Source organism: Neovison vison, chromosome 6 (genome assembly GCF_020171115.1).
Source record: "Neovison vison isolate M4711 chromosome 6, ASM_NN_V1, whole genome shotgun sequence".
NCBI classification, from domain to species: Eukaryota; Metazoa; Chordata; class Mammalia; order Carnivora; family Mustelidae; genus Neogale; species Neogale vison.
Window position 1 is genome coordinate 13,967,251 of NC_058096.1, and position 11,744 is coordinate 13,978,994.

The window sequence follows — 11,744 nt, forward strand, 5'->3', positions numbered from 1 at the left end:
AGTAGGGGTTGTCACTACTTTATTTGTCACTATTCCCAATAGAGAAGAGCCTTGTGCCAGCATGGTACAGTACCAGCAAGGTGCCAAAAAAGCCAGATATTATATCTAAATATGGTAGTAGAGAATAGTCTCAGATGCCCCAGGGACCTCAGAGCAACACAGGTGTTGGTCCAATAGCTCCTGACCCTTGGGAAAAACAAAGAAATTTAATTCCAAGATCCTTTTAGTAATGAGTTTCCATGTCAATTACTCTGGCAATCTAAGCTATCACCTTGACTATTTTGGAAGCTGGAGATGTGACTGTGGCAATGGCTCTGCCTATACTGGCTATTGTAAACTAATGCTAGTGCCACTATAGTCCCATTTTTTTTTTTTTTTTGAAATTAGAATTTTTTTTTTAATTTATTTTCAGTGTAACAGAATTCATTGTTTTTGCACCACCCCCTGTGCTCCATGTAATACATTGTCCCTCTTCATAGAAGATATTGACTCTCTGGGTTCTATTGAAAAATCTGCCAATCACTAAAACAATACAAACTTTTTCTTAGTGTAAATTATGACTTTTTTTTTTAAACTTCCTGTCTTCAAAGTCAGGTTTCTTTTTCACTTCATTACCTGCAAAGATGGCTAACGTCATACACCATTACAGAAGCACTTGGAAGAAAGCAGGGCAAGAAAGACTCATTCCTCTCAAGAGAACGTCATCACAGAAATGAGTTCTTTCCAAAAAGGCTGCATTTTGGAACTGAGCTGCTGCTTCATTGGTTCATAGACAGCTCTGTGTCTGTTTCCCTATAAAATTTCTTCACTGACATAACAAATTGGTTTCATTTTGTTTTGTTCATGTTAAAGAATTTCATATACATTCCAGTGTATTTTTTTTGCAAAACCTAAATAATAATTTTCTGAAACAAACACATGTCAATATTTGTCCATAGATATGATTATTTTTATTGTTAATGTCTTTTAAAAATAATGACCACAGAAGTTTTTAAAATTAATGCTTATTCTATCTGATCTTGCTCAGAATGATGTTGTCTGACTTGACACACAAGAGAACCAATTAAATTTGATATTTCTAATATCCTCCAAAATTTTGCCCTCTTATCCCACAAATACAAATTTTAACTTATCATTTCCCCATCTATAATATAATTACTGACCACTAATAATCTTCATTGCTAAATGAGAGAGGGCTTTTCCTTCATGTGCATTATCTCCTTGCCTTAACTACACGTCTAAGGGAAAGGCATTTGTCTGTGTTCTGGGGGCTTGAGTGGTATTTGTCTTCTTGGGTGTTCAATTGTTGACGGAACTCTGCCTAAGGTCCTGTCTCTGCCACTTCAAAAGATACAGATTTCTCAGATTTTATTCTTACTCTTGTTGAAAACTTTTTTATACATTTGGATTTAGACACTGAATTAATCCTTTTTCCCTTGTTTTACCACTGTTAGCCTCTTGTTATACCCTTAGGTTTCCTATGTTCCTTGGTCTCTGCCTTCAATCTTCAACTGTTTTTGGTTTCTACTTCCCATTTTTAGGGGTTTGTATTACTATCCTCATGTTTAATTTATTTTTATTTTTATTTTACCTAGAGAGCCCATGCATGCGTGAGCAGGGGTGGAGGAGGGACAGAAGGAAAGGGAGGGAAAAATCTTAAGCAGGCTCCATAGTCAGTGTGGAGCTTGAGTGGGACTCAGTCTCACCACCCTGGATCATGACCTGAGCCAAAATCAACAGCAGGCTGCCTAACTAACTGATCCACACAGGCATCCCTACCTCATTAAAAACAACAACAACAACAAAACCCCAAAACAAACAAACAAACAAAAAAACTAAAACAAAATGAAACAAAACAAAAAAACTATTCTTGTCAACTGTTTCAACTATAAACTATGGATCCCATCAAATGTCTACTGTATATCACCCTTGTTCTCATTTCACTTTTATCAAGATAGTATTTTCAACTGTACAGTATTCTTTTTTTTTTTTAAACTTTTTTTTTATAGATTTTATTTTTTTTTATTTATTTGACAGAGAGAGATCACAAGCAGGCAAAGAGAGAGAGAGGAGGAAGCAGGCTCCCTGCGGAGCAGAGAGCCCGATGCGGGACTCGATCCCAGGACCCTGTGATCATGACCTGAGCCGAAGGCAGCGGCTTAACCCACTGAGCCACCCAGGCGCCCGACGGTACGGTATTCTAATCACGGCTTTCCTACATCCTTATATCTCTCAACTCACTTTACTGATGGTATCAGTCTTTTGAAATTCCAACTTTTGTTTAACTCTGCTTTTTCCATGCTTGCTCATTTACAGGAGCATTGGCCTAGAGAAGTACAGCCTTGTTGAATTGTCTATTAAACTTACAATTTCAAGTCCCAAGTAGCATTCAGCCATGACCAGAAATTCTCCATTTTCCTACCAAATTCACTTTGTCATTGTCTAAAATTTAACTATTGCATTCCTCATCATTTTTTAAACTTCTAACACAATCTGCTTTACTCTTCATCCAATTTATAGCTTCTTTCCAATCCCACTGAAAAATTAAGAACAGAGAGTTAAATATCAACCAAGTATTTATTTATTTTCTATTGCTGCTGCAACAGATAATCACAAACTTAGTATTCAAAATGACTCAAATTATGATCTTGTGGTTTCTGTGGTCAGAAATCCAGGCACAAAATGGCCCACATGACTATCTCTTTAGTCTTACAATGCCAGAACAAATTTGTTGGCAGACTGCATTCATCTCCAGAGGTTCTGGAGACGAATTTGCTTCCAAGTTCCATCTAGTTGTGATAGAATTTAGTTCCTGTGGTTCAGGCCTGAAGTCCTGTTTCCTTTTTCGGCCTCTGGAAGCCCCTGGTGTTCCATGCCTCATAAACCCTTTTCCTCCACCTTCAAAAGCAGTAGTGGCAGGTCAGGTCTTCCTTACAGGTTTAATATTTGACCTCCATTTCTGCCTCATTTCTCTGCCTTCCTCTCCTGCTTTTAAAAGCTCATGTAATGACACTGAGCTCACTTGAATGATTGAGGAAAAATCTCCCTATTTTAAGGTCAGCTGGTAAATAACTCCATCAGAGTTATTCCCTCAGATCCCCTCAGAGTGGTATCTAGATTCATCTGTGATTAAATAACCAGGAGATAGAAAAGTTGATGGGAAGTATTTGGACTTCTGCCAAGTACAATCATCCTTCAGCAAACATATGATCTACTTTCTGCATATTATAGTGCGTAAATGGCCCTTGTTCTGTCTAAAAGCCATTCTTTCACTGTGCACTGGAAGCCACTTTCTCTCCTAGTCAGGTCTCTTATTATTCAATTACCATTCCACAGCATTTACACTAAATTTACTACTTACTCTTTACTGATACGTTTTCTTCATTGATCTTCTGATCACTGTGAACCCACTTCCCTCCAATGACACCGACCCTATCTCAAGCTCCTTTGTTGGGTTCCTGGGTTCCTTCCTACTTTTGCATTCAGGGCTACCCAGGACTGAACTCTTATCTGTTTTTTTACTTTTTCTCCAGCTATTCTATGCAGTCTCATGTTGTAAGCACCATTTAAATAATTACGTATCTCCAGTTTATGTCTCTTGTTCTAACCTCCTCCCTCAAGCTTCACATTCAGATCCTACTATCTATTCAATATTTTAAATGAATATTTTTGTGTCCACACCAAATCTCTTGATCTTTTTACATTCTGTCTCCAACCAGGCTTCCTCTCAAATATAATGCCAAAGGTATTCAACAAATTAAAGTACAAAACCAAGGAAACTCAATTCCTCTTTTTCTAATAATAACAAATAAAATTTATTTCTATTGAATACTTTTAATAATCACCAATATGCCCTTAAACAGTCAACCACAAACTCTGCAATAACTTTGGGCTCCAAGCTTCCATACTTGAGCTCTTACAATTCATAAACCATACAGTAGCAAGTTGTTGGTTAGATCACCCCCTTTTTCTTAAGCATCTTCCATAGATTTCCACTGCACTTGAAATTCTATTAAAAATCATCATCAAGTCCCATAAGACCCTATACAATCTAAACCTTCTCTCCTACTATTATTTCCTTCCATTAGCTATAATCTAGTCACAGTAACTTTCTCTCAGTCATCATACTAAAATAATTCCCATTTCAAAACATTTACATATGTATTTCCTTCTTTCCAGTTTGTTCTATGACTTGAACATGTATACATGTGTCCTCTTTATTCCATTATTATGTTAAAATATCATCTCATAGAGATTTTTCTGGATTATCTCTATTATGGCATTTCCCCATATGCTGCCACTCTGTATATAATTACTTTATTTCTTTCATACACATTATATCTAATAGATAGACCAGTAGATTTACTTAGCGTCTTCTCCATGAAATGTAATCTTAATAAAGATAGGCATTTTGTTTTAAGCTTTACCTCTAAACATAGAAAACTAGCATAAAGCGAGCTCTAAGTAAATATTTGCTGAACAGCTGAATCCCAAGATAGGATCTCTGTCATGCTCCTATGTTATTAGTGCTCACCCCTTGGTGTACTCTAGAATCCTCTGGGGAGTCTTTAAAAATATTGATGCTTGACGGGGGGGTGGGAGGTGGTGGGTATTATGGAGGGCACAGCTTGCATGGAGCACTGGGTGTGGTGAAAAAATAATGAATACTGTTTTTCTGAAAATAAATAAATTGAAAAAAAAATTGATGCTTGAAACTTATTCCAGTTATTTTACTTTTATTTAAATTCAATTTAATTAATATACACTGTATTTTTAGTTTCAGAGATAGAATTTAGTGATTCATCACTTGCATACAACACCTAGTGCTTATAACATCATGTGCCTTCCTTAATGCCCATCACTTACTTACCCCATACTCCTATTCAACTTCCCACTAGCAGCCCTTGGTTTATTTCCTATAGTTAAGAGTCTCTAACGGCTTGCCTTCCTCTCTGTTTTTATCTTATTTTATTTTTCCCTCTTTCCCCTATGTTCATCTGTTTTGTTTCTTAAATTCTATATTGGAGTGAAATCATATGGAATTTGTCTTTCTCTGACTGACTTATTTTGCTTAGCATAATAATTTCTAGTTCTATCTATGTTGTTGCAAATGGCAAGATTCATTCTTTTTGATGGCTGAGTAATATTCCATTGTATATATAAATACCGCATCTTCTTTAATTCTGGATGTGGAGTTGGCCACTCCCCTCACTGAAAGAGTATAAAAAGACCCAGGTGGTGGGTATTATAGAGAGCACGGATTGCATGGAGCACTGGGTGTAGTACAAAAACAATGAATAGTTATGCTGAAAATAAATTAAAAAAAAAAAGACCCATGTATATTGGTGGCATTATGAGCTTCTGTAAATCTACTATGGTAGCTTGGTTCTGTCTCTGCCCCTGCCTACAGATTGATAGACATGGTGGATATGGCTGTGGCTTCCACCATCTTTTTTCTAATATTTTATTAAGAAACTTTGTGATGACAAATGACATCTACACTTGTTGTGAGTATAGCATAATGTATAGGGTTATCAAATCACTATGGTTTACAGTGTGGAAACAATGTAACATTCTGTATCAACTGTACTTCAATAAATTTAAAAAATACAAATGCAAATACAATAATATCAGCACAAAAAAGGGAAACATACCTTTTATATGATTAGTACGATCTATTCTATTGAGTTCTTCAATCTTGTCAATGTTATTTTTACTTTGGATTTATTTAATTTCAACTAGTTTATTTGGAGCTCACATTTGGCCACAAAAGTAGTAGCCCACCAAAGCCACTTACCTTGGGACTAGCTTTAATATCAAGGATGGATTCCTTTTATTATTATGACTCATTAACACAGCACTAACTTCCTTATTTATTGTAATAATCCTGGTCATATTTCCAATAAACTTATTGCTATTGCAAATTTGGTTTCTTGTCTGTGCATTAAGGTGAACATGGTTTATGTAAGTTTTGCAATGTTTAAGCAATATATTTTTATATGGAACAATTATTTTTCCCCTGGGATTATTTTTCTTAGGAACAATTCTTTAGATATTATTCTCATAATAATTGAGCTGAGACACTTTCTTGAAAGAGAGCTTTTAAGACTATTTAGTATTTCTCACACCCTTGACAGGTATTCTAATTTTAGGTATGGGGCTTGGATAACTGCCTTAAAACTTGAATTTAATTATTTTTCCCCGATTTGCATTCCTGTAGCTTAAGTCTTCATAACTTTTTCCTCTTTCTATAAGTTACACAGAACTGCAAACTCTGGCACTAACTCATGACAAATGTTATTATAGAATTTGTTATTTTGGCTACTTTAACTAACCAGGTTTTTCACTGCTCCTATGACTTTATGAGGAGCCCTGTCCTCAATGTCTTGCCATATTTTTGAAAATTCTGTGGAAATAATTGTTAACAAGTAAGGCCAGATATATTGCAGCTGTATATAACTAGAGAAAATGCATATACATGTTCCTTTCCCTTTTAAGTTCTAATTTTTGAGAACCCATTTTTAAAAATTAAATCATTACTCAACCTTTCAGAAAAAATATTATTATTTTTTAAAAGATTTTATTTATTTATTTGACAGAGATCACAAGTAGGCAGAGAGGCAGGCAGAGAGAGAGGGGGAAGCAGGCTTCCTGCTGAGCAGAGAGCCCAATGAGGGGCTCGATTCCAGGACCCTGGGATCAGGACCTGAGACGAAAGCAGAGGCTTAACCCACTGAGCCATCCAGGTGCCCCAGAAAAAAATATTATTATCATCACAGAGATAAGAAATCAGAAATAGGGTAAGTATTTTATCAAGGTCAAATAGCAAGGATGCAGCTGTAGCAAGAGTTTAAAAGAATCTGGTACTGAATCAACCACAAAAACTATTAAATGAAATAAATCGTAATAAAATTTAAACTTAGCTAAAGTCTGGGCACCCAAAATGCTCTGTCGGTTAAGTGTCTGCCTTTGGCTCATGTCATGATCTTGGGACTCTGGAATTGTACTTACTTAATTCCATAGGGCTCCCTGCTCAGGGTGGGAGTCTTGCTTTTCCTTTTCTTCCACCTCTGTCCCCCCATTCATGTTCTCTCTCTCTCAAAGAAATAAATAAAATCATAAAAGTAAACTTAGCTAATGCCATAAAGCAGCTACATATTTTTTGTGCCTTTCTTAGGAAATGGATTTAAAAATTACTTGGTAATACTAGCTACTATTCTCAAGGATGGATTAGGATAACCATGTTGAAGATGTCCTTTGAACTCAAAAGGTATCTTCACCACCAAAACTTAATTCTTAGCTCCTATGAGCTACTGTGTAATAAGGAGGGCAGGCTAGACTATGACTGGTCTTGATGTATTGATGGTCTGGGTTTAAAATTTGGTGGATTTGATGATTTAGACCATGATCAGCAGATACTTACTTTCTGAAGAAGAAATTGTTTCTTTACATTCCATTAAAAATTTTGTTGCGGTTCTTCTGGACCTTCATTATTGTAGTCTGTTTCTTCTGCTCCTTCAATGGTGTTAAAATCATGTATAGTCTTAAACTCTTTATTGAAACTGCTAGCCTACCAGGGACTACTAATGAAGCAACCTGCAGACTGCATAGTCAAGAGCAAGCTGAAATAAGAGGGTCTATTTCTCTGACTTAGAATTTCACCCATCTAGATGGAATTCCTTTTATTACCATTGTGCTAACTTCCTTATTCTATCTAGAAGGTATCTGTTCATGTTTCCAATAAAGTTACTTTACTCACAAAAAAAAACGTGATTTAAATTTTATTTATGTATTGAAGTGGACTTTTTTCACTTGGGTTTTGCCAAAAATTTTACAATGAACAATGTATTTCCTTTTGAGTTATATTTATTAATGATTTCTTCTAAGAGATATAAGTAAAATTTCCTTATATGATGTCATCTCTTCTTAGAACTATACAATCTTACTGTAATTCAAATATATAAGAAATAATTAAGTATATTTTTTCCCAAAATGATAAATACATTGTCCTTTCATTTAACAGATATAAATTCTAATATATCTTTCTTTCCTGGCTGTTTCCATTTCCCTGGGTACTTTTAAGTATCTTCAAAGCTATGTAAGAAAGGAATCTTCTATGATGCTATATTTATTCCTTTGATATAATAACTTTTTTTTAAACTTTTTGGTTTATGAGTCTTTTTTTTTTTAGAGATTTTATCCATTTATTTGACAGACAGAGATCACAAGTAGGCAGAGAGGCAGCAGAGAGAGAGGAGGAAGCAGGCTCTCCATGAAACAGAGAGTCCGATGCGAGGCTCGATCCCAGAACCCCGGGATCATGACCTGAGCTGAAGGCAGAGGCCTTAACCCACTGAGCCACCCAGGTGCCCCAATATATAATAACTTTTGTGTGTTGAGAGAGAAATAAAGTATGCAGGGCTTGATGCTTGATGCTTTATGCTTAGGGAGTTTTTATGCAAAGGTCAAAAACAGAGATGGAAATTATTATTGTCTTTGCACATATGTAAAAATTGATATTTAAGAGATTGAGAAACTGAAGTTCATATAATGTGTGATGGGTAGAACCAGGGTGTGAACTAAAGGCCTGCATGGCTCCATATAAAAGGCTCTACACCAATGTGCTTTAACACTTTCAAACTCATTCCAAGTAAATAGGAAAACAGTTCCTGGCTTCAGAGGAGAGCTCTGGCTCTTTCCAAAGAAGGATAATGACAGCCAAAGACTAGAACAATTAATATGATGGAAGAAGAGGGCACATTACATGCATTAATTCAGTTAGGTTATGTTAATCAGTCATAGGCTTTGAAGATGTGATAGTAATTACCTTTTATTGAAAGACTCTGGCTGTAAGAAGTGTAGATGAAGCAGATAAGCAAATAAAATTATGCATCAGGAACATTAGACTTCTAAAATCACAAGGCAAAGGGATAATTAGGCTGTTTTGCACATTTGTGAAAAGAATAAGAATGAGAAATATCTAAGAAGTGGGCCACACCCACTATGAAGAAATATAAAAGTCCGGGTTCAAGCAGTGATGTTCATTCTCTGGAAAGTCTCCTTCAACATCAAACCAAATCCTGACACAATAAGCTACTACTACGGCAACTCCTATGGTGGCCTTGGCTTTGGCCTTGGTGGTTTTGGTGGCCTGGGCTATGGTTATTGTTCTAATTATGATCTTGGAGGCTTTGGTGGTTATGGTTGTGAATTATTTCATCCTCTTTTCTATAGGAGATACTGGTCATCTGGATTTTACTAAAAACATTTTCCATGGCATAAAAATTTATGGGATTTCTATTATTTTCATCAAATGGCTCTTCTAATTTTTTCACTATGATCTTTGACATGTTTGAGAGACTGCCTTAGCCATTGAAAAAGAAATCTAAAACTAATCTCTGGATCCGTGGAGAACTATTTTCTTAATCAAGAATTTCATCTCTAGCTGAATATCCTCATTCCTTGCCCATCACTGACATGCAGCTTCCTTCTTTATTTCTTCTGTGATACTTCTGGGTATATTTCAAAATGAACTTCACTCTTATAGAACCTTATTATATTTATTTTAGTCTAAATTAAATTTCATTTATAACATAGGCATTTATCATATCTCACTGAAAACATGTCCCTATAGTATTAGTTCATCTTTAAAAATAGTATCATAAAGGGGCACCTGGGTGGCTCAGCTGATTAAGCATCTGCCTTCAGCTCTGGTCATGATCCCTGGGGTCCTGGGATGAAGCCCTGGGTTGGGTTCCCTGCTCAGTGGGGAGTCTGCTTCTCCCTCTGCTTCTGTCCCTCCCAGCTCTCATGCTCTCTCTCTCTCAGATGATTTAGTAAAATCTTAAAAAAAATAATACTCCTGGAACTTTAGCCAGCAACTCCTTCATTTCACATGGTGCTCCCTTTTCTTTCTCATCTCAGTAAACATCAAAATTAAGGTTAAATAAATTGCTGCTCCAGATAAATTTAGATAAATCTATCTGGATAAATTTAGAGTTTCCTAACCCTAATTATTATTCTGATTAATAGGCAAAATTTAAGTTTAATGTAATCGCTAGTCTCACCTTTACATGAATTTGAACATAAAGTGAGGTGCTATGTATGGAGAATCTATCTTGGGGCACATGAATTGTTATTTCATGGGCTTTGCAAAGGGGACCCACTGCTTGTTGTGTCTCCAGTGGAACCAGTAATGCTTCCCTGTAAGTCAAAAGCAAGGCCACAGGTTGTTTGACTCTATCCCCAAGCTTCTGCTTTTATAAAAAGGTAGGGCATGTGAGGCTTTTTATCTGTGTTCATGCCTTCTTGATTATTTTAATATTGCTGAATGAAAAACTTTTCAGACTTTATCCTTTACCTTTCTTCTTGTTTGAATAATTGGATATTGATTTCAGATCCATGTTTCTACTGTTTTTCCAAACTCAGATTGAGTAATGATATGTGTTCTTCATTTAAATTTTGAAGAAGTATCTTTCAAAGATTTATTTATTTATTTTAGAGAGAGAGGGAGAAAGAGAGTGAATGAGCAAGAAGGGAGGGGGAGAGGGAGAGAGAAACCTGAATCAGACTCCCCACTGAGCAGGGAGCACAAGGAGGGGCTCAAGATACCAGGCCCCTGAGATCATGACCTGAGCTGAAATAGTCAGATGTTTAACCAACTAAGGCACCCAGGCACCCCAATTTTGAAAAACATTTTATGCAGGTTTTCTTTTTGCCTCTCTAATTCAAATGCAAGGCTCATTGGAGACTTCTAATTCATGAATTGGCTTCTTGAGACTTCAAATCTTCATTCTTTGATCTTATATGATACAATCCCTGATACAATTCTTACTTAATTGAGTGAATTTCATTGATCTTGATGGTTAAGTGATTTTCCCAGGTATTGGTAACAATATTTTCAAGAACTACAATGGATATCAGTAAAAACTCATATGTATCAATATATCTACCTATAGAACATATATCAGCACATATTAATATAATATACATCACATTATGTAAATCAATGTATCATATAATTTGTACTGTTTATTCTTGATAATGGCATTAGAGATAATGTTTAAGATGATTCTCATGGATTACATCCAGAAGCAACCATTTTCAATCTCTCATGTGTCAGGAATTTAGTGCCATAAAATGAATCCTGGGGCATTATCCACTTATCCAATCAGTAAGGAAATATGTGATTCAACAATTCAACTGAAACTGATTGTTTTTTTAGAGTCCACATATTTTAGAGCTATGTGGTGAAACATTTGTAGAGGCAAAAATATGTTATCCAGTACTTACCATGTAATAATATAATAGGGAACAAGTGAGTGGAAGTATGCATTAAGCACAATTTACCATCTATTGTAACAGGGATTTCTTACATGGCTCTTTCACTTTTATATGTGCTTAAAATTTCACAGTGGAAAGTTTCTAAATGTTTTATTTTGTGGAAAGGAAAATATCCACACTATAGAAACTAAAGAACATGCAGAAGTGGATAAACCTTGCAAAAAAAATTAAACAAGTTAGTTAATTATATAATGAAAATGATAACTTTGTATTAATTGCCATGGAAAAGGAAAATACAATATTACTCATAGAATGATACAGACATTACAATTTAGCTGGTTTTGGGGGGCACCTAGCTAGCTCAGTTGGTCAAGCATCCACGTCTTGATTTTGGCTCAGGTCATGATCTCAGGGTCATGAGATCCAGACCCACCCCTCCCCCAACGTGGAGCCCCATGTCC